The 23,581-nt window shown below is 39.5% G+C and overlaps 1 long non-coding RNA gene across 1 annotated transcript; it reads left to right on the top strand.

Annotated features, from left to right (window-relative positions):
- Window positions 1–665: 665 nt before the first annotated feature.
- Window positions 666–18,709, top strand: LOC122457775. Its single transcript, XR_006277451.1, has 3 exons — window positions 666–816; window positions 16,906–16,913; window positions 18,698–18,709. It is a non-coding gene; the product is annotated as an uncharacterized LOC122457775 (long non-coding RNA).
- The last annotated feature ends 4,872 nt before the right edge of the window (window positions 18,710–23,581 follow it).

Genomic DNA, 23,581 nt, shown 5'->3' with positions numbered 1-23,581 from the left:
ACTTCTCCCCCTGCTCCTCCTGGTATTGAGAAGGGAATATTTCGCTTCATCCCTTTTTGTGGAGAAACTCACTGCTGCTGCGCATCCCGCCAGCTACTCTGGACAATGTATGGTAGGGATGGGGGAGAGAAAGGGCAGAGCCAGGGATCCCCACCACACTACACTCCTCTCTGCCTCCGCCCTGCCTATTTACGAGTAGCCCCTGCCTGCCCCTCTCTTCAGGAGACACATCTGAGCAAGGTAAAGAAAGTGAATGAGGAGAGGCCTTAGTCTCCTGCCTGGCTAAGTAGGTCATGTGACAATCCAGCCCTTTGTGAGGATTTCAAACATGGTCTTTGATATCTGACCAGATTTGATTAAAAGAAGTTGGATTCAGTGTACAGGAACAGGGTGGTATTGGTGGCCTGCAGTATACAGGTGGTCAGACTAGATCAATGGCTCTCAACCTTTCCAGATGACTGTACCCCTTTCAGGAGTTTGATTTGTTTTGTGTACCCCCAAGTTTCACCTCACTTAAAAACTACTTGCTTACAAAATCAGACATAAAAATACAAAAGTGTCACAGCACATTGTTACTGAGAAATTGCTTACGGTCTCATTTTTACCATATAAATATAAAATAAATCAACTGGAATATTAATATTGTATTTACATTTCAGTGTATAGTATATAGAGCAGTATAAACAAGTCATTGTCTGTATGAAATTTTAGTTTGTACTGACTTTGCTAGTGCTTTTTACGTAGCCTGTTGTAAAACTAGGCAAATATCTAGATGAGTTGATGAAACCTCTTGTTGACCTCTGCGTACTCCCAGGGGTACACGTTGAGAACTACTGGACTAGATGATCTGGTGATCCCTTCTGGGCCTAAACTCTATGACTGTAGTTCCATCTTCAGATTAAGCAGGCTATGACAAGATGAGTCTTAACGAGACATCCAATTTACATATTTAAATTATACTTTCCTCATTAGAATTACTAACACCACCTTCCCTAGATAAACTGGAAAGAAATTGAACTTGCTTTTCACTAAAAAAGTTTGTTTCATCCTTGCATTTCACCCATCTTGGACAATGAAACTAGACTGTTGTTTATAACTAATTTCAGTTTCTAGTCCTCAAATACTAACTAGTGCAATATTGCAGACTAATGTTTACATTTAAGAATACATTAAAATTGTACAAAATCATCATAATATTTCCAATCGTATTAGCGTTTGTATAACTCTTTTTATATAATCCTAAAGTTTAGGCCCAAATTAAGGGCCAATTTATTCTTACACACTTTAAATAGCAATTTACCACTCAAGTATTCACAGTGAAAGCAGTGGGAATTCATTTTATGTAAGGATTGCACAATCTGACCCTGAACTGACAGTGTCTGTGATTTAATCATAGAATCATAGAATATCAGGGTTGGAAGGGACCTCAGGAGGTCATCTAGTCCAACCCCCTTCTCAAAGCAGGACCAACACCAACTAAATCATCCCAGCCAGGCCTTTGTCAAGCCTGACCTTAAAAACCTCAAAGGAAGGAGATTCCACCACCTCATTAGGTAACCCATTCCAGTGCTGCACCACCCTCCTAGTGAAAAAGTTTTTCCTCATATCCAACCTAAACCTCCCCCACTTCAACTTGAGACCATTACTCCTTGTTCTGTCATCTGGTGCCACTGAAAACAGTCTAGATCCATCTTCTTTGGAACCCCCTTTCAGGTAGTTGAAAGCAGCTATCAAATCCCCCCTCATTCTTCTCTTCCGCAGACTAAATAATCCCAGTTCCCTCAGCCTCTCCTCATAAATCATGTGTTCCAGTTCCCTAATAATTTTTGTTGCCCTTTGCTGGACTCTTTCCAATTTTTCCACATCCTTCTTGTAGTGTGGGGTCCAAAACTGGACGCAGTACTCCAGATGAGGCCTCACCAATGCCAAATAGAGGGGAATGATCACATCCCTCGATCTGCTGGCAATGCCCCTACTTATACAGCCCAAAATGCCATTAGCTTTCTTGGCAAAAAGGGCATACTGTTGACTTATATCTAGCTTCTCATCCACTGTAACCCCTAGATCCTTTTCTGCAGAACTGCTGCTTAGCCGTTCAGTCCCTAGTTTGTAGGGGTGCATGGAATTCTTCCGTCCTAAGTGCAGGACTCTGCAGAATTAATCCAGATTAACTACAGGTGCAAATTTAAAGTGGATTAGATAAACTGCCTTAAGCCATTGGATACTCTCATTGGAATTAAAGGGGCCTTAATTTGGGTTATCTTAATTCAGAAAGTGAAAGGAACTAAATTTCCCCTTAGTTAAAGACTTATGAGATTTTAGTATTACTGTATAGGCCTGTGGATAGACCTATGCAACTGTGTGTAATTACCATGGGATGCAATGACTAAGCTAATATTGCTGGATTTACTGAATTATGTGTTGTGCATTTCAGGGATTTTTTTTTTTTTGGTATTAACCATGAAAGGTTAAACTTTACCATCTTTTTCTAGCAAGAAGATTATTTCTGATTCACTAGCCTTCAGCATCACAGTAAACTAAATGGTCCTTTGAAACGTGCATGTCTGAAATTTAAGGAAGACTTAAAAGCTGGCATTCAGGAGCAATTTTATTTCTTCAAAGGCTCATTCATGTTTTATTTTAAGAGACGTGAATTTTTTGCAGAGTTTCTATTCACAGTCAAGGTATAAATTCTAAGGACTACTGGAAATACTGACATTTACATGCAGGTAGAAATTACAGGCAGACGGTCAAAATCAGAATACAAATATGAGAAACTAATAGAACAGAGCTCTATGATTTTTAATTTTTGAGTGAATTTAGTGCTGATGAAAGATGATGAATTTGTGATTCTGGAGACTCAAGTCCTGTGGTTCTTTTTTCCACAGAAAGAATCACAGCATGAGCAGTAACAATATAAGCTTCCCCCTAATTTTCTGTGAGTTTGCTGTCTCCTAGCTTTGAAAGGACCACATCTAGATGTTAGAGGATAGGTCATTCTCCACAGACCACTTGATCCTTGGTTCAGCTGCTGAGATGTCGACAACAGTGCCAATTGTAAGGTTTGTTTTCAAGTACGAGAGAGAAGCTTTTGGACTTTATAGCATAGCCATACAGAATTTATCATGCTGGGTCAGATCAATTGGCCATCTACTCCAGAATCTGGGATGAAATCCTGGCCCTGTTGTAGTCAATAGGAGTTTTGCCATAGACTTCAATGGGGCCAAGATTCACCCCTGTTCTCCAACAAGTATCTGGTATCAGATGCTTTGATAAAAACTATAGATCTTATAATAATGGATAAACATACCCATGAGGGAAGTTTCTTTCTAACTTGAGCAAGCTGGAAGTTGCATATGGCCTGAAGCATGGAAGTTGATTCCCTTCTACTTTGTGTCCTGGGTAAGGTGACTGTGGGCTTTGTTGTTATTCATGCAGGTTACTAATCCCTTTCTGTATCCATTTCACCTCAGTTTTTGCATTGAGTGTATAGAGATATTCCCTTTTATCAGTTTGACAATTGATGCCTTTTTTATTTCATTTCATTCTCCTTGTCATTGTATTATAAAAAAACATGGGCTTCTATTTGCCCCTTACTTTCTTGGAACCATGTGTTATTTTATGGACCCCTATTAAAATGTATGCAAGGCCTCAGAAGTGTTCATTGAAAACTATGTTCATTGAAAACCTTGTTGTGAAGGCAAAACATCAATCAATCTTATTTCAAGCAATACAATGAACAATGAGCTAAATCCTGAGCTGGTGTAAACTGGAGTACAGTAGTTTTAGTGGTCTGATAGTGGCATGTGAGACTAATCCCTGCTATGAGTTTGATGATCTTCAGTTGTAATAATGAATAGCTAACCTATCCTTCACTTCCCAGTGGGAGATGGGTCACACTTTAATTAGTTCAAGCTCCAATTATGCATTCCACACAATGTCAAATGTTCTGGTCATACATGTAGTCTTTTCTAAAGACAGACATTCATCTACTCCATTTGTCCAGTACTGTGAGACGTAATACACTCTCTAGAAACAGACAAGATTATTCCACATAACATTCCTTGATCCCTGGCCAAGCCTCCACCAACCACACCAATAAATAGCCAGACCTGTGAAGAACACTCAACCCTAGTACAGAGTGTACCTCAAATGTAATAATTGTCATTCCAAGTTTGGGTTTTAAGTTTCCCTTGTTATCGCTGATAGTCACTTACTCATTTTACAAAAAATCATCCATTAGGTGCCACTGCCTACACACACCAATGACTTTTATAAACAGTGTTCTTGAGAGTACCTTGAAATGTTCACAAGCTATCTCAAACTATTTTCAAAATATAAATGTCTTGTTAGCAGAGACAGATGGGGCATAAGTCAAAATTCAAGTGAATCAGTTTTTTTAAAAAAAGGTCTCTATAGGCCTACCACAAAGAGCTTATTTGAATGAATTACATTACAGGTTGGGGAGACATCAGTATACTGGAAGCACCTATCAGACTAAAACATTTTAAAATGAATAAAATAAACCCACTTTGTTCTAGAAGGAGGAAGTTATATGCTTATGTACCAGCATCACTGATTTATTTGGGATTGGGTATAAAATAACAGAACAACATTTGATTTTCAAAATTTCTTAAGAACAAAATGTGACTTTCTTGGATAGTTTCATTCTTTCATGGGTTTTTAAGGCCAGTAGGAACCATTATGATCAGCTAGAGTAAAATTTTCAAACGTGCCTTAGGCCCAGATCCTCAAAGGCATTTAGACACCTAACTCCCATTGAAATCAATGTGAACTAGATGCCTGAATACTTTTGAGTATCTGGGTCTAAGTAACTTAGAAGTCTCAGTTCCAAAAGTTCCAAAAGTGACCTATGGCTCAATTGTTAATAGTATTTAGGCACCTAACAATGCAGAAAGGTGCCTAGAGGGAATTTGAAGAGCAACTAGGTACCTAATTCCCAAATACCTAGGTGCTTCTGAATATCCCACGTAGTACCTATTTGCATCTTCAGGAGCCAAGTACCTTTAATAATCTGGCCCTAAATCACTGTTGAAAATGGGACTTAGGATCCTAAGTCACCCAGGTATGTCTACACAGCAATTAAAGACCCGCAGCTGGTCCAGGGTAGATATTCAGGCTTGGACTAAGTTCTGGGACTCAGCAAGGGACAACAGTATAAAGCTGCCATTTCCTGTGCAAAATAAGAAAACAGTCCTGCTTTTCAGCACTCTTCCATCACAACGAATGGATTTTTGTTTCAGCGAATAGATACACATTTTCATTCCTTTACCTCAGAAATTATTTGTAGCTCATCGAATTGCTAAGCCTTATCCCACTGTTAGGCATAAATGAATAGCTAGATAACATACTGTAGCAAAACAGAAGGATCTTCACTAGCTCTCAAAAATTTTGAACTAAAGAAAAAAATAGAATAAAAATAACCCTTCTACATTTTTCAGCCAGGTCCTTTAACCCTTACTCATGAGACTACTGATTAAAGAACATGTGCTCAATGTGAGTAAAGAGCTGAGCAGAACTGAGCCCTAGATTTTCAAAGTGCAGTAATTGCTGAGGCACAGACTGACCACAGCAAGTGCCTGGGCCATAAATGATGACCTTTTCATTAATCTTACAGCTGCACCCCCAGGCCTCAGTTAGGATCAATGCCTGTTATGCTAAGCATTCTGCACACATACATCTGAAGACCAGGCCCCCAGGCCCCCTTTGAAAATCCCACTCATACAGCCTGATCTGAGGAGTCTTTACATTGACTTCAGTGGGCTTCGGATCAGGCCTGTAATAAACTTCTTAATCCCACTAAAATATCTGAAAACATGCTGAGTAAATATTTGTACACAGGAAGCTTCAGGAGCTGGTAACTCAAGAAACTGAAGCTGCTGTTTCTCTTTGGGTCAGAGGGAATGTAAGCTTCCCTATGCAGCACTACTGATAACTTTGACTTAGCTTTTAGAGAGATCATATCCTGAATGCGTAATAAATTAGTCTGCCTCAGTTGTAACTCAGTTGGCTTCTCTCCTGTCAACTAAAAATTCCCCATGGGATTTGTTTTGTTTTCTTTTTTTAACATTTAGAGATGAGTGTTAACTAGAAACTTAACTGGGGCTGCCAAACTCATGCCCTCTTCACACATTCCTCACTCCTTTTCACTGTACAAATGGGAGACATCCTTCTCTCTTCTGTGTAGCTCTTTTCTTCTATCCTGCTAATCTCCAAAGCCTCTAAATCTAAAAGGCATCCTCATTGATTTGCCTGCAATATCAAGATACAGGAGCAGCTGGAACCTGGATAAATATAGATTAGATTGAACTACTATGTACAGGAAATGCAACTAATTCAATATTAAAACTCAAAGGGTACATCTGCACAGCAAAAAAAAAAAAGAGACCTGCGGCAGAAAGTCTCAGAGCCGGGGTCAATTGATTCGGGCACATGGATCTTGTGCTGCCAGGCTAAACGTAGTGGTGTCGATGTTCAGGCTTGGGCTGGAGCCTGGGCTCTGAACCCTGTCAGATCTTGGAGTCCAGGCTTCAACCTATGCCCAAGCATTTACAGGGCTATGTTTAGCCTCAGGGTGCGAGCCCTGTGAGCTCAGGTCAGTTGACTCTGAGACTCCCTGATGCAGGTATTTTGTGTGTGTGTATGTGTGCTTTGTAGACATATCCAAAGAATATATTAATGGCACAGTGTCAGGGTGGTTGGTGGTACAGCAAGAAAGTGGAAATCCCAGTTAGGTATGGCACATCTCATTTCAGATTGCGGATTAGCTGTAAAAGTTTTTTGCAAAGCTCAGAAAAATCTCACTCATGCTCCCAATCACTGCAAAAGGCATCTCTATTCTGTAGGCTGCAGGAGAACGTGGGTTTCCACCGAGTTGTTGTTTATTCCCACAGCTAAACAGTATATACCAAACTTTTATATAAAACTCATCATAACTGATGTTTTCCCCCTGCCATTTCCGCAAATCAATGATGTACTACTTAGAGACGGCGCCTCAACAAAAGGGAATGATAAAAGAGAATAAGAACACACTTTAATGATTCAGAACTAGCTTGCAACCAAGCTTTTTGAAATTCACACCCATATGGCTCTCACTTTATGGATTATTGCCAGGGTTGGTTCAGTACATGACATCAACTCATAAAGCAAAATGCCTGCTACACCTTCCATTCATGTTGCTAGAGAGGCAAAGGCCAGGTCAGAGGTGCTGTAAATGGAAATGATAAATAGCCTCACTAACTCTCAAAATGAGGACTATTCTGTTCCAAATTCCTCTGCCCCCAGTCTTCTCAAGCTGAAACAAGATTGTCTCTACTTGGTTGCTAAAGGGATAATTTCACGAGATTTCAACAGAAGGCTTTTGTGGCTTTCATGGGAGCCTAGCAGATAAACACAGGGCTCTACCTAAACTTGTTACACACATTTGTTCCAAATGAAAATGTGAGCTGGCAGTGAGCCAGGCTTTCTCTGCCCTCCGCCTTTCACTTTCTGGTACTCTCCCCCTTCTGAGATTCCAGGAATGTGCATGAGCCATGCTGCTTTTCTCCAAGAACTTTGATCACTGCAGAAGTTGAGCACACATTAGAGAGAGAGCCCAGAACTTCAGCTGCTCTCTAGATTTATTATTTTTCTTCAAGGTTATCTTTTCTTTGCATATTGTATGGCCACATTGGCATGCAAGTATTTCTGGGTTGGATTATCAGAGGGAATTTGCACAGCTTCTATTTCCTGTTATTTGTTATACCTGATAGACGTTCTAGAGACTGCGAGGTACGAATTCCTGCCACAAAACTTCAATTTATATGAAAGGGGACTGATGAGGAAAGAAACATAGCCACAAATAAAAATAATAAAGATAAATTCAACAGGACTTTGAATACTTTCTGTAAATCTGTGACACTGCTTTTTGGATGCATAATGAAAATCATTTACTATTTACAGTTAAGCTAGAAGATAGATATAAATTGATTAGAAATGGTTGGTTGTTTTAACCATTCCTCTCCTCCTCTATCCACTAACAGCTCCACCAAGAATATTGTTACAAGCCTATCTAGTACGAGTCTGTTGATTGCTAAGGGGGAATCGCTTTATGTTACAAACTTCCAGCTAAACTTAATGATCATGTCAATTCCTGATAGCCTGAAATGTACCTTTGGGGCTAGGGGGGTTCTCAGGAAACCAGAACTCAGGAAAATATGTTTGAAATGCGATCATGTTACTGTTTGTTACATACTGAACCCATGTGTCATCCACTTGGGAAATGAATAAGCTACAGATCTGGAATATCCTGTGGACCAGGAAGAAAAGCTGTAGGTGATTTTTCATAGGGCTAACCTAATAGTCCAGATAAGCATTCAGAACTCATCTACATTGCTCTCCTCATCATGTTTGTACCACCCAAGGTTTTCTTCCTTCATGTTTGTTGTTTTGCTTAATAGGACAAAATGACCAATACATTTTTGCTTTAACACAAATTCTCCCAGGGGGCGAGGCCGGGGAAATAAAGATATGCTTTACTTGCTGTTAACTGATTCCTCTTCAGTACAAATCCATTAAGTGTAATAAGATACCTGCTCAATGAACTTATGAATGCTACATCCCAGAAAATAAATATGCTCTTTTATATTTGCATTTGCCAGGTGGCATTAAGTTACAAGTATAGCATGTTGTAATGTAAAACCATAGGATACAGAAGAGGATCCAGATCCTCAGAAGTATCTATGCATCTAACTCTCATAAGAATCAAAGGGAGTTAGGTGCCTAAAAACCTTTGGGATCTGGATCTTACTTCTTTGCCCAATCACAGGCTAGATTACATGTCCATTTCCACACTTATTACTGCTTTTACATAGAAACAGGGGGCACAAGCATGTGGCACATGGAAGTGTGAAACAGATGGGGTTGTCTCCTGTGGAAAGATTGAAAACAAGTTAAATTTTCCTGAAGAAATCCACTCTCTGCACACAGTTCTCTTGAAAAAGTCCAGTTTCTGGCTGGGAGCTCATGCCAAAAAAGTCTGCTGCCAAGCGATTACATGCCTGTTTTGGCTTTAGCTGGTTGCGCTCTTTCTCATCTTCCTGAATTTCTGGAGGTGAGAGACAGAGTGCACAATCTGAGTGGAAATGGGACACAGAAGTTGGCAAAAATAAGGATACTCTAATTCCACTCTCTCTCTCTTTAGGGAAGGACACTATCTGAATTCCAAAAGAAAATTTCAGTGAGCTTATACAGCACAGTGCAATATAAAATTTAGGTAGAACACTTCCTATAAGGTGAAATTCACCCATAAGCAAAGGATCAGCACAAAACCTTTGAATCAGTTAACTACATAGGGTTTAAATGACAAAAGCTTCAAGCTACTACACATACCTTGGGTCTCAAGGCCTGGTACAGTTAATAATAAGGCCACTTTCCTGGCACTGCTCATTTGCCTGAACTCACTGCAGTCATATACCATGAACCTCTGTTAAAATGCTTCCACAACTCCTCCACATTGCACTCAACCCTTAATTCTGCTGTTGGTTCAACCTATCTGTCTTGTCTGGCTTTTTGCTTGTTGTTCATACGTCTGGAATTGGTGTGAAAATTTTCACGGCTATTCTCACATCTGTCTACTATAGGTACCATTGGTAGGTGTTCTCAGTCAAGCAAGGAGAGATTGTATTTAACACTTACATTCTTTTATTAGTAATACTTGCTTTTCATCATTATCTCTCTAAGTGATTGGCAAAGAAGGCCAGTATCATTATCTCAGTTTTACAGATGGAGAAACCCAAGGCACAGGGAAATGGAATTAATGTGTCTAAAGTCACCCAGCACACTAGTGGTAAGGCTGAGAATAAAAGCCAGGTGACTGCCCAGTGCTCTATCCACTGTGCCCAGTGACTCTCTTAGTACATTACAGAGCACTATCACCGAAACCAGAGCCTCCAGCTACCTGCTCTGTCCCTGCCATCAAGAACCCCATCTATTGATATGCAGACCAACTTTTTGACCTCACATTCGTACGCAGTAATAATAAAATGTAGACCTTTGCACAGGAGTAAACACACCCACAGAGGGTGTCACAAAACACTTTCCATTGGAAGTCACCCACAAGCTAAAGAGAAGGAAGGAAAGTGTTCTGGTGAATCTGAAGAGGGGATATGACTCAGGGACTGGGTGACCACTGGAGGAAGGATCTTAGCTGGAGGTCCCATCTTCCAGTCCTGTCTTGACTCCTTATTCCATGCTTCCCCTTACCCAGGGAAAACACTCCCATAATTGTTCACCAAGTAGCCACCCTCTTGATAAATCAAATCCCTCCTAAAAAGCATGTATTCACTGTCACCTACAAGAACTGACTTAGTACAACAATTAACACCCATCCCCCATCTCAACTGCCTGAGTAACTGCATTATTTTACTACTGTGATCCTTTTCCTACATCTCCCCTCCCTCCATTTTGTTTCTTTATATCATATTGCAATTTACATTTTAATTTCTTTGGGGCAGAGACTTTACTTGCTTCTGAATAGGGCTCAGCATCCTTTGGGCTTAGAAATAATAAATAAATAAGAAGTGGGTAGAAAAAGTGAGAGTTAGTCTGGATTTTGATCATCTCCACTACAGTCCGGAGTTATCTGGATTTATGCTTTCAGTGCAAACAGACCTCTATTTCTGACCTTCGTGAGAGTTGAGCCATTGACCTTATGGTGGAAAAATCTCTTTAGTCTATTCCCAAATCTCCATGCCACCCAGCTTTCCTTAGCAATGGCTGGCTTTCAGTGAACTGGCAGAAGCTAGCTGTTCAATGTAAAAGTCTCGTTGTTGACTTTAGTAGGAGCAGAGATGGTTACCTGTAACCAAAACTGAAGTTGCAGGAAAGAAAACAGAGATGGGGGGGAGGAAGCCCTGAAAAGACAAATTTTCTGCTTAAAACATAATAAAATATTTTGGCTTTAATAATTTTATGGTGGAGTAGAGCTTAAAAAGAATTCCTGCATAAAATTCCAAGTTTTATTTCTCTTTGTGAACAAATTTTGAGCCTTAAGAGAAACTTCTGCTGCCCAAACTGCACAAATTACACTAATAAATTGTAATCAAACTGCTTCACAGTTCTTGATCAATTTGAGATTGATTTCTTGTAAACTGGGGTTTTGGTATCATTTGATATGTCACACCAATATGCCATTTTGTTTGATAATGGTCTGTTTATTAAAGTGCAGAAGACAAAAAAGATAGAAATAAATATAAACATCCAGGAGTACTAAGAGCTGTCAGTGAAAGTCTGTGTGTGTGTGTGTGGTCAAAGCATCTTGCCCTTTTGGTTCAGCTTAGACTTTATCCAAGAAACTCTCTACATTCTTAGTTTAAAGAAAATATTCCTTTTTTCTCTTTAATAAAAAAAAATCTCACAATGAACTGTACTTTTTGTAGTGTGCAATCCAATTTGGGGCAATTCTACATGAGTGCCTTTTCCTGTTGTTTTGGTGAGGACCCAACAGAAAAAGAGAAATGGAATTCATGAATATATGCTAAGAAAAGGCAGATTGAAACGCCTCCAAGTTTTGCCAACTGCTTATCTGACTTGATAGCGTTTGAGTGAAACAGTGATAAATGACGCCCAAGCTCTGAATCATTCTTGCTATTTAGCGGGCCTTATTCCACAAGGTTTTTAAGCATGTGCCTAATGTCAAGTATATGGGTAGTCCCAACCTCTTTAATGGGACTATTTATGTCCTTGAACTAGGTATAGGCTTAAGGAACTTGCTGAATTGGGGCCATACTCTAATTAATCAGCTCCAAATCTTTGCAAGTAATACAGACGACACTTTGTTTTATTCAGTGTTGAGTACTTGAATATGTTAGCTGTTCATAATGATAATTAGCATAAATATCCAAATGATCAAGACGCATGCTGCAGTCCAGGGACAGATGGACAACTGAGTTTTCAAGCATATGTGAGTAAAACTGATTTTGGCTATAAGAAGAACTGACTTGCCCCCACCTAGCAGCACTGTACTTCAATAGACTTCATATAAGATTTGAAAAAGTTTGCTTACGTTCTGCACAGTTGCTTAAAAACTTGCCAATTTCTTTAGATAACTCAATAGTTATTTGAAGTTAGATAACTTGAGTATTTGTGACATTCAAGGTATTTCCTGTAGTAAGCATAGAGAAGTACAAGTAAATACTGAAAATACTGTGATAACTGTATCTGCTTCTCTTGGGTAAAACTCAAGAGTTTTGAAGGGCCACCACCTATAGTACCTCTTCATTTCTAGAATCCATCTGGGCTTAGAAGCACTAATATCAAAATAGACAGCTAGGCTGAAATAGAAAGACTCTTTCATGGAATTTCTGACCTGATAGGAAGCACTATCAAAATCACAAGAAAACTCATGAAGATTTTTTAAGAGATTGGCATTCCAATCTTGCAAACTTAAAAAGTCTGGCTAGTTTAGGAATGTATCCTAAAGAAGGGGCATTTGTCCAAACAGAAGTACAATCCAGGAGTCTCTTTTAGATTCATCCTTTTATCACTAGTACATTTTCCTTTAAAAAAACTCCCAAGGAATAGCTTTTACTGACATGTAACAGGTAGCAACAAGATGATCTTGTGGTATAGCTCAAAGGAACTGCTCCTTCCTTCATTCATGAACATTCATGAAGATCTTCCAAATAAACATGCTTGCCATTTAGATGCTCTTGCTTCATCATCATCAGAAGCAGGTATCCTTCACTGCACACTCAGGATATGAATCCAAAGTCTTTTTTACTCTAGAAAGGGTTTGCCATTATGGCTATATTGGTATAGCTATACCAGAAAACCCTCCTAGTGAAGACACCATTTATACCAGTTCTTGAATGAAATAAGCTATCCTGGAAAAAGCACTTTTTTTTTGCCATTATAATTATGTCTATACTGGGACTTTTGCTGGCAGAGCTATGTCAGTTAGGAGTGTGAATTTTCCACACTTCTAACCAAGATTCCAATGCTGACAAAACTTTTAAGATGAGACCAGGCCAGAGTGGCATCATTGACATCATTGCATACCAAATTGAGGAAAATACATTCAAAATTCCTAAACTTTTTGCAGAAGGCCACAAAATGCTCCATGACATTGAAGTATTGAGAGCACATGCCTGTGCTCACATGTGCACACCTCTCACTCAAGAGACCATGGGGTGAGTAACAAGGTTGTTTATTCATCCAGTAATGTGGGATACTTAGGAGGACCCAAGTCTGTTTCTTTAGATCAGTGGTTCTCAACCAGGAGCACACATACCCCTGCGGTATGCAGAGGTCAACAAGGAGGTCAACTCATCAAGATATTTGTCTAGTTTTACAACAGGCTACCTAAAAAAGCACTAGCAAAGTCAGTACAAACTAAAATTACTTACAGACAATGACTTGTTTATACTGCTCTATATACTATACACTGAAATATAAATACGATGTTTATATTCCAATTGATTTATTTTATAGCTATATGGTAAAAATGAGAAAGTAAGCAATTTGTCAGTAACAGTGTGCTGTGACACTTTTGTATTTTTATGTCTGATTTTGTAAGCAAGTAGTTTTTAACTTTGGGGGACACAAGACAAATCAGATTCCTGGAAGGGGTACAGTCATCTGGAAAGGCTGAGAGCCATTGCTTTAGATTACTATTACACATATTGGCTTAGGTGAGCAAAAAATAAAAGATCACATGGAGTTGGTACGTACTGTCTGCTTATCCCAGCTACAGTATTCAAGTACATTTCATCCTTGAGAAAATATTATCCCTGTCATCTTACCAAGGTCAGTGGAAGCTTCGTCTCAGTCAAGTACATATAGGTCACATAAGTTTAGACCATCTGCCTTTTCAGAATATTTTTTGTATTCATTTCATACATCCGTGAAAAACTTGCTCCATTTTTGTTCTGTTTCCTTCCCTCTGTTTCCTGGTTCTGCACCTGCAGCCTTTCAGAAATGAATGGTCCCTCTGCCATTTATCAGCTGATTGTCCTGTCACACACCACCTTTACCTTAACCGATGTGCAGCGATCCTGCTCTGTTCAGACGAGTTTTGTTTTTCACTTGCATTTCTTCCGAGAAAGTTACGTGACCTAAACACAGCATAATTATAATCTGTAATAATCATGCCCTTGGAGTGAAGGAGTTTGCTTTCTGAACTTAGATTGTTTATGTTCTCCATTGCTATCCACACTTTTTTAAAAAAATGTTATTTGTTGAAGCTACAGTGGCCAAAATGTAGAGTTCAGTACTTTCTGGCTTCATGTCCAGGACAGTCATGGTCAAGAGATTAAAATCAACCAGCGCTTTAAGTTTACACAAAACGAAATGAACTTTTTAACCAGAAAATGTGTCATCCCTCACAAATGTGTGCACAGTAGTAATCCTTATGATGACCATATTAGAGCAGTGTTGTCAAGAGTTGTACGGCTCAGCTCTCTCTCACACACATTTATGATTAAAGCCCTTTTTAATTCACAGTTTAGATTTGACATTCCCTGTTTGCAGTGTGCTCTCAACATTTGCAATGCAAACAGAAGTTACAATAAGAACTAATCTTAATACGCTGCTCATCTTTGCACCAGGCTCAGGGAATGTACTGCTGTGAAACCAAACAGCCACTCCTTTCCCTGGAAAAGAAGGAAGGATGTGGATTGTGCAGGAATTTTGAAGCCCTGAGATAGCAAATACAAATGAAACATTGGCTGATGTTGGCAGGTACACCCGATGGTGTGGCATATTCTGCATAATCACACGCTGACACATAAACCTGTACTGTAGGGTGATGGACCAGTTGATCTAATCTACTATGGGTGGAATTCCTAAAAGTATGGTTTAGGAGCACAAGTCCTGTTGAAAATCAATGGAACTTGTGCTCCTAAGTCACATGGGCACTATTGAAAATTCTGCCCTCCCCCTCCCCTGTGCCTTGATTATATGGACCTTATTCTCCTCTCTGTTACACTAGCTTCTCTATGGTGTAACTCCAGTGAGATACACTGGCATAAATCTGGTGCAACAGAGTGAAATATCAGGCCCTGGGAGTTGATATTTACATTGTCTTTATGCATACAAATGTGGCTAATCCAAAAAGAATAAGGAGCTGGGAACAAAATGGCAGGGAATAATTGGCATCTGCCCAGGCTATTCCCCCCTGCTGGCAAATATTTATTCTTACTTACAAATAGAAATGTCTGACCTCTCAGACCCATATTTCTGCTGTGGTCATTCCAACAGCCTGATCCCATGATGTAATGAAGACCTGCATTGATCTAGAAGTTCCTTTTTGATGGAGATTGTCAAGGTTTCCCTTAAGGGAAGGCAGGGTACCAGTGGCACTGTTCAAGAAACCTTAAAGAAGCTGTTCTATTCAAGAGACCAATTCTTGACAATGGTGGATAATGTCTACCTTGAAACCCCTGACTAAAATAGAACAATTGAAGAAAGAAAGAATGAGGTCAAGGAAATAAGATAGAGGGCCAGAGAGTACTAATGATGAAACAAGAGATTACTAATGAAAGACCTCTGGAAAACCATGGGAAAAGCTGCATAGAGGAGTAAAACACCCATAGATGTGTGGAGAATTTTTTGTGTGGTCTTTTAGAGGGAAACTAATCACTTTATCAATTCCCTGTCACATCAGACACTCCAGCGGTGACATCCAGTCTCTCTTCTTCTCATCTTATGACACACAATAGTTTAGTCTTCTCAGTTCTGTGGTCTAATTTTGATCTAATTTCAATAGTTGGGTTTAATGTGCAGGTGCTGCCTGGTGTTGGTAGCCTGTATATACAGAAGGTCACACTGGATCATCTGGTGATCCCTTCTGGCCTTAAACTCCTTGACTCATCAAAAAAAATTTGCGGCTTAAAAATGACCAATAAAGGCCAGTGTCAGTCACATTGCACTTTCAGGCAAAGCTGGTACAACTTTTCTTTATTTCTTTTTCTGTTTAACTGTATGTCTCTTTACTGTTTCATTTAGCTAAGTTTTTGTTTGTTTTAGCCCCAGATAATTGGGTTTAATCTTGGTATTTGACTAACAAAAACCTAAATCCAAGATTAATGCCACAAGGGAATTCATTTGAAGAATGTCTCTTCCTCCTCCATTGCCTCCCTCAAGATGGCTTTCAACATGCACAGAGACAACTCTGTCTGACCCCAAGAACATATTGGCTAGGAGAGTTTTTGTAATTCATAAATTTCTGAGCACTCTTCAAGATAGTCTGTCAGCAACTGAAACAGATGGATGTTCTCCCTCTAAAGACATGGAGACCAGTGTGTGTAACCTGGAAAGAGAAAATATCACGTGTCTTCAGAAAAGATAATAAAATAGTCTGTCATCACATGGGTGACTTGGAAAACAAACAAAGGTGAAAAATGAAGCAGGACAGCTGCGGTGCTAGAGAAAGCGGGAAAGGATGACTCTGAATCCCTTTCTGCTAGATAGTTCATACACATCTGGCCAGGGCTACTAGATAATCTATATAGAAGGTTCACAATGAGCTCTGAACCCCAGGCAACATTTACCTGTTTTTAGGCTTTGTTATAAATTCAAAAATCAGAGACTTCTGAGTGACCCCAAACTACTTTGTGGCTTTGCAAAAGGAATTGTGGGCAATTCTTGGTTTGACATGGTTCAACATGAAACCACGTAGGTTTGACTGTGTTTCTCATTAGATTTGGTGTTAGTTCAAACCCAGAGAACAAGCTGAAGCCAAATAAAATTGAACTGAAATAGAGTATTTTTTTTCCACAACCCCCTGCAAAGCTGGAATAACACACTGTTATCTGTATTGCAGTGAGGCGTGTTATGGGACACTAAAATATCCCTGCATATCTTTGGGTGCAAATGGTACATTATGCCACGATGTTACATCCTAAGATGTGTGAGTGAATGTCATAGAACCAACTGTTAGGGACTTCTGCCCTTCCAGACTGAAGGCAAGTAGTCTAGTCAAGAAGACCTCCTGTTTTAAAACTGCAAGCTCTTTGGGACAGGGTCTGAAGTATTGCCAACCTCCAGCGTTCATAAATCCTGAGTCATGCCCCCCCAGAATCATGAGATTGGCTTAAAAATCATGAGAGTTATAAAATAATCTATATTTTATTTGCCCTCTGTCACTGGAGCATTTATGGCTCACATTTTCAAATGTTTCTCTGCAGCTGCAGGGCTAGAAACATACTTTGTTTAAAAAACAAAAGCTGAAGTTCTCTGGTAACCTGATTTCAGCATGGGTTTTACAAAAACCCCACACCAAATATTGGAAAAGTTACAATAAATTCACAAGAATTGGCCACGTTGGATCTTGTCCTATTGTCTACATTTGCTCAGCACCCAGCCCAGTAGGGCCCCTGTAGGCACTACTGCAATATAAGTATTAAATAATCAATGTAATGTTCTGCTACTCTACCCAGTATAACCACTGTGTGTATAGCTACTCAGATGAGACATTCTTGTTTAAATACAGCAAGGATGGATAGTGACTCCCCTGAATAACAGCTGTAAAACTGGAAAATATCCAGAGTCGCCAACTTCACCGGTTAAGAACAGAGCAATCAATGGCACACGTTTAAGGTTTTAATTTCTGCTAAGCATAAGTACATGGGAGACAATCCTATTTACTCCATGATATATTCCTTTTATGTTAGAAAGTGCTTGTTAGCGCTGGGATATTTGTAAGGCAAGTGTTCAGTGGTGGGCAATTCTTATGTGCAATATCTGTACTGTATAAAAATATCAATAAATAGGCATTAGAGCAATTGCCAAATGCTGTCTTCAGTGCTGCTGTTGGGTACAGCAACTTTAGTTAGTTTCTGTAAATGTCATTTAGCACTGGTTTTCATTTCTGCCACAGCTCCATTTGGCTGTCATGGTCACTTTAGGTGATGTTAGCCTGTTCTCATCAGAGCAGCTGTTCTGTTAAAGGTGTACTGCAGCCTGCTTTGGAAGGGAGAACAGGGCAGATTGTTTATTACAACTCAAGGATTATCTCCAGTACTGAAGCACGTATATAGCCTCTCTCGTACAAAAAGGTTGATGCCTCCCACAGAGTAACTGGAGTGGAAGCAAAGGAGCTGCTCAGTGTTAAAGATAATGCAGAAAAACTCGCAAAGAAGTTCTTCCCAGTAAATAGAAAGAAATACAACACCTCTTATTCGAAACATCCTCCCTTCCCCATCTGCGATTAGCAGAATTTTCCTTTAAACTTTGTGGTGTCAAATAGTAGTTAAAAACCAATAGAGATAAAAGCACTGCTCCTGTGCAGGAGTTAATAGCAGGAGCATCTAGTTGCGTAGAAGAGCAGAAGGTGGAGACTGACTGACTTTTCTGCTTTCAGAGCATCATTTATAAAATGTTCATAGTTAATCAGAACCTCTGAATGTTCCAAGTCTTTATTAACAAGGGGCCAGAACCTAGTGGCCGGTCAGCCTTCTACAGAGCATGGGCACTTCGAAATACCTGTAATTTGGTAACACTTGGAGAAAGGAAAGGGAAGAAAAGAATGAAGGATTTATTTTTTTATTTTAAGGCAATGAAACTAGAATTGATGTGCACGGCACAAACAACTTCATTTCTATTCCAGACATGCCTGGGCTGGACTGAATTAGAAAAAGCCCAGCTATTTAGGTCTTCAGTGTTTGAGCCTGCAAAGCGCTGAGCATGAAGTGCTGAGCCCCTGATAGAATCGGGCCCTTCATGTGAAAAAGCGAGGAGGGGCGATCCCTTTGGCTTGCATTCTTTTTTCACATCGATTTTACTTTCACACCTTCCTCCCATTTTATTATAAAGAGTGTGGCATGGAAAAAAGCAAAATATTCCAAAACCAACTGGCTGATTATAAGGCTCTTGTCTGTTTTACTTCAGAACTACTGAATTAGCAGAGAGGCAAGGCCAAAAGGACAGTCTACTTTTTATCAGCTTTAGAGAGAGAGAGAGAGAGAGAGAGAGAATGTGTGTGTGTTTTATGGGGAGCAATTGCATGCATGTCTCTTGTTTATTTCCTTGGTGGGCATCAGGCCAGGAAGACAGTCTGCCTCCAACCTAAATGAGCTTATAGTTTTATGAAACATTTTTCACTGCTTTTTATGAGATGAGGGAAGGGTGAACAGGCTGCCTCCATAACTCCAAAGAAATTCACAAAAACAGAGATACAGGAAGCTGAGAGAGGCTCATTATGCAGCATAGCAACACTGATTTAATTAATGATTACCTTCTCTCCATTTTAAAGAGACTGGCACAACTCGCAATAGAATATTAGGAAGAGCTGAATGTTCCTTAGAAATGAGAGAAGATAGCAGTATAACTTAGGATTTCAGTTTTCAGTCTGTTGAGTTCTGGGCCTGAGGCTATGCCCACTACTGAGGGTTGCACCAGTTCCCCGAATGTAGGTTTTAATTCATGATGCAGTCCACTAGTTCTGACAGCAGAGTCAATGGACTGCATCACTAAATTACACAAAATCCCATTTCCAATGTCCTGTTCCCCAACAGGCAAATTGATAATTACAGAAAATAGCACAAGAAAGCAAAAGTACATAGGAATCCAGCAGCCTACAGTTTGCTATTTTCTCCATCAGAGTTGGATCCCCTGTACAACAATTTCATTTTAACAAGGAACCCACTTCAGCTAGATTTCATACCTACCTCATTCACAGTCATTTAAGCCTCTCTAGAATAAATTCCTTTATTCTCCCATACAAGAAATATAAAAAAGTCATTTAAAAGAATGTTAAGGGCCTGATTGAAATAGAAAAAGCCAGGAAATTAAAAGTTAAGGCTACCCCTCTGTCCTCACTTCACCCATGGTGCCAACATATTGTGTAGGTCATTTCAGATATGGATGATGACTGGCTAATGTTAAGTAATAAAAAAAATACAAGATGCAATTGGTAGTGGCAATAGATTGATTTAATCTAAGATTCTGAGCATTAACTCTGAATTTCACTCCCTTTGACCATTTATACTGGACATTTAAAACCTCAAGCCAGTCTCTTTATAAGTGTGGTGAATGTAGCTGTGATTATCTTTTGTGTACAATGCCTTTACATGTAAGAAATCTGCCTGACTGTTTCAACATTGCCAGTCTTAAGAATTCCAAAACCAGGGGTCAGGACCCCCCCAAAAAACCAAGAGGGTTTCATGATTTCTTTAAAAAAAATAAATCTGGGTTTCTTTTTATTTGCTTGCTGGGGGTTTGAGACTTTAAGTTTGTACTTTCTTCATGTTTTCAGGCTTTTCTCTGAATCCATGAGGGCTAGAAACTTACTTTGAAAAAAGAAAAAAGAAAGCTGAGATTTTCACACTATCACATTCCTCCAGCAGCTGGAACTTTAAGAAAAACACCAAGTATTGTAAGACTCATGATACAATAGCGAGAGTTGGCAACACTGAGGACTGGGCGGTGATTCCAAATGGAGGGTCTCACACAGACACAGTCCCCTTCTGGTCTCTCTGGCTCTTGCGGAGATGTTTATATTTGTTATTTCCTCTGAAATAAAATAATCTAGTCTGAAAGTATATGTCTAGGTTTTTTGTATTTTGAAAGCATAGGCAACATTAGTGTCTACAAACCCCCTTTTTAACCACATAAAAGGCTCTCAGTGGCCTGAATTGCGCATGCAAATACTTTCTGTGGCTGTGAATTTTGTGTTTCTTTGCAGGCACGAGTGATTGTGCAAGCTATTATGCTGCTGACATACAAAGAGCAAGCATGATACCTTGAGTCTAGAAGATTAAAATAATGGGCACACATTTAGAGGCAGTTGTTAAGCATTTGGGGATGAAATTAAGATAAGGGAAAATTGTATAAAAGATTATATTTTAAAATCTTTACCTTATTTCTATTACTCCAATATGTATTTTGTAGGGAAGAACTATACATCAACAGCTGACATCAGTTCAGGTGCTGGTGGCCAATTTTACATCCATTTCTGTTACTATTTTATAACTTATAGTTACCTTATTTTCATCATTAAATCTCATTTCCTCAGAAACTAGATAGGAAAGGCTACCTGCAGTAGCCAAATGTAAGAGGAAGGATACCAGTAGTGTTAAGAAAGAATATTCTTACTAGAAGATTTCAGCTTGCTGAGATCTGAGAGAGCTGGTTTCAAAACTCAGATGCAAAGTTTAGCAGTGTCTCCTACTGTCTGTAGTATTTCAATCTGAAGGGGAAAAAACATTTTCCCCAACAGTTTTTTTCCCTTGCATGGAGTTGATGTTGGCTAATGAGGTCCATCTTGTACAGTAAATCAGAGAAAATCTTTACTAGCCAACATCTCCTTTCATAACGATCATTTGATAAGCCACTTTATGCATTACAGATGTGTGATTCTTTGAGGCCCCATACTGCACTGGTGTGAAAAAAGTGATAGGGATGAAGTGAATCTTAAAAAGCAAAGACCCAGTGCAAACCTCAACCCTGTCCCCTCCACTGAACCCAAACCATTTTAGGATTCAGAGGTGTATGGAGAAGTACCCTGGCCCTGCTTTTTAAGATAGATGCATTGCAGAGTGAGGGCTATCAGTAGGTCTGCAGCTCTCTGCTGGGTACGAGCCAGCTGCTGTATTCTGAACTCAAACCCTTGGCGGCTTTCTTGGCTCACACACACATAAACTGCATTCTGGGTCTATTTCAAAAAATGTTAGTTATAATTTCCCTTTCCCTCTAACTCTTACAATTGGACTTATGATATTAAGGCATCTGGCTCTTCAGGGGGAGGGTTAGAAGAATTATTCCTGATGAAATTTTTGTAAGAGTTCTCTAAACATTCCTAAAATATTTGTTTCTGTAATATACACAATGGTGCGGTGTGGTCTGATGGTTTTTTGGCATGACTTTGGGATGGTTGCATTATCTTTGAGTGGTGAATCCAGGAGTGAACTTTTCATCCAGACCATCCCCAACTGCTGCTGATTAAATATCAATGTCCACTATGCTATCCTGTATTCTGTATATGCCATTTAGCCCCAATAAAAATGTCTAAGGTGTTAATGTCCCACCACTTGTGTAATCAGATGCTTGAGTCCAATTATACAGACTTCACAGGGAGTTCTAAAAAAAATCTAAAAATAACCTACAATAGCTTTTTTCTGTACATAAAATGTCACAATTGTATGGCCTGATAACTCTGGACTATCCACAGCTTGAGAGAGTGCAAGCGAGAGAGAGAGAGAGAGAGAGAGACAGTGCATGGCCCAGTGGTCAGGGAACTCACTTGCAAGTCTAGAGATCTCAGTTTTAATACCCTTCTCTGCCATACACTTTTTGCACAATCTTGCATGTGTCTGTCTGTGCCTGTATTCCCCATCTGTGACATGGGGCTAATACAATTTTCTCTCCTCACAGGGGTGTTGTGAGGTTCACCCCACAATGCTGTTCAATGCAGAAGGATGGGCAATAAAGAGACAGCAGGTTCATTGCCTAAAGGTGTTTGACGATGAGATGTCTTTGTGCCATAAGAGGTGTTACATGAAGAAACAGATTTTAAAATGAAAGTAATCTTAGAATGGGTATTGAAGTCCATGACATCACTGACAAAATCCAGGAAGCATGACTTCGCTGGTTCAGACACAATCAGAGATGAATGGAGATCTGGTGAAGCTAGGATGGCAGGAGAGGATGGTAGGAAAGAGATCTCGAGGAAAGCCAGGGAAATGATGGATGGATTGCATCAAAGATGGTAAGCAGGAGGACCTTAGTGTTACCTCATACAGATAGAGATGGCAAATGCTTGCCCAACCACCGATCCGAGTTGATGGGATAAGAGGAATATGAAGGAATATTGTAACAATAAATACATGAAAGATTGTGACGTGCTCAAATACTAGACTAATGGGGGCCATGTAAATACTCAAAATAGAAACAAGTACAATATTTCCCATTGGTAAGGTGAGAATCACAACTTCTAAACATGTTGAGGCTCCTATTTCTACGTATGAAGGACTGGGAGATATCATGCCTTAATTCTGTCACTGGTTGTGGACTAAATATTGTCTACTGATTCTCAACTCACTGAGTGGGGAAAATCCACAGTCTGGGGAAAGAAGGAAACATTTCTCTGTCAGATTACTTGATAAATGACAGCTGTTTGAAGCTACTAAGAGGGTTAGAGTGTTAGAAGCAGACCCAGGGAAAATGGATTAGTAGGCAGAGTGTAATGAGGTGCCAACAGTGCATGATAAACTGCTGAACCATATGCTGAAAAAATGTATATAGCATATGGCTCTGCCCTTTATCACATGTACATCCCCACCACATATGGAAATATATATGTATATGTGTTTTCTAGTTGCTATGAAAAACTCATGCAGGAAGATAAACCATATTTCTCATGTACGCCAATGAGATATGGAATTTCTAAAATATCTCATTCTCATTCCTTATAATGGGGAGTTAACTTAATTAGAGACATGCACAGAATCAAACATTCTATAATGCTGCTTTTCCATGGCTGGGAAAAATCAGGGTCCTCTATAATACAGATGTTAATAAAAGAGATGTTAAAAACAACTTTATCTTTTATTCTTTCCAAAAATCCTTAAAGGGTTTGAAATTC

Source organism: Dermochelys coriacea, chromosome 1 (assembly GCF_009764565.3).
Source record: "Dermochelys coriacea isolate rDerCor1 chromosome 1, rDerCor1.pri.v4, whole genome shotgun sequence".
Taxonomy (NCBI): domain Eukaryota; kingdom Metazoa; phylum Chordata; order Testudines; family Dermochelyidae; genus Dermochelys; species Dermochelys coriacea.
Note: the sequence above shows the minus strand (reverse complement) of the source record. Positions and strands in the feature narration are given on the sequence as shown.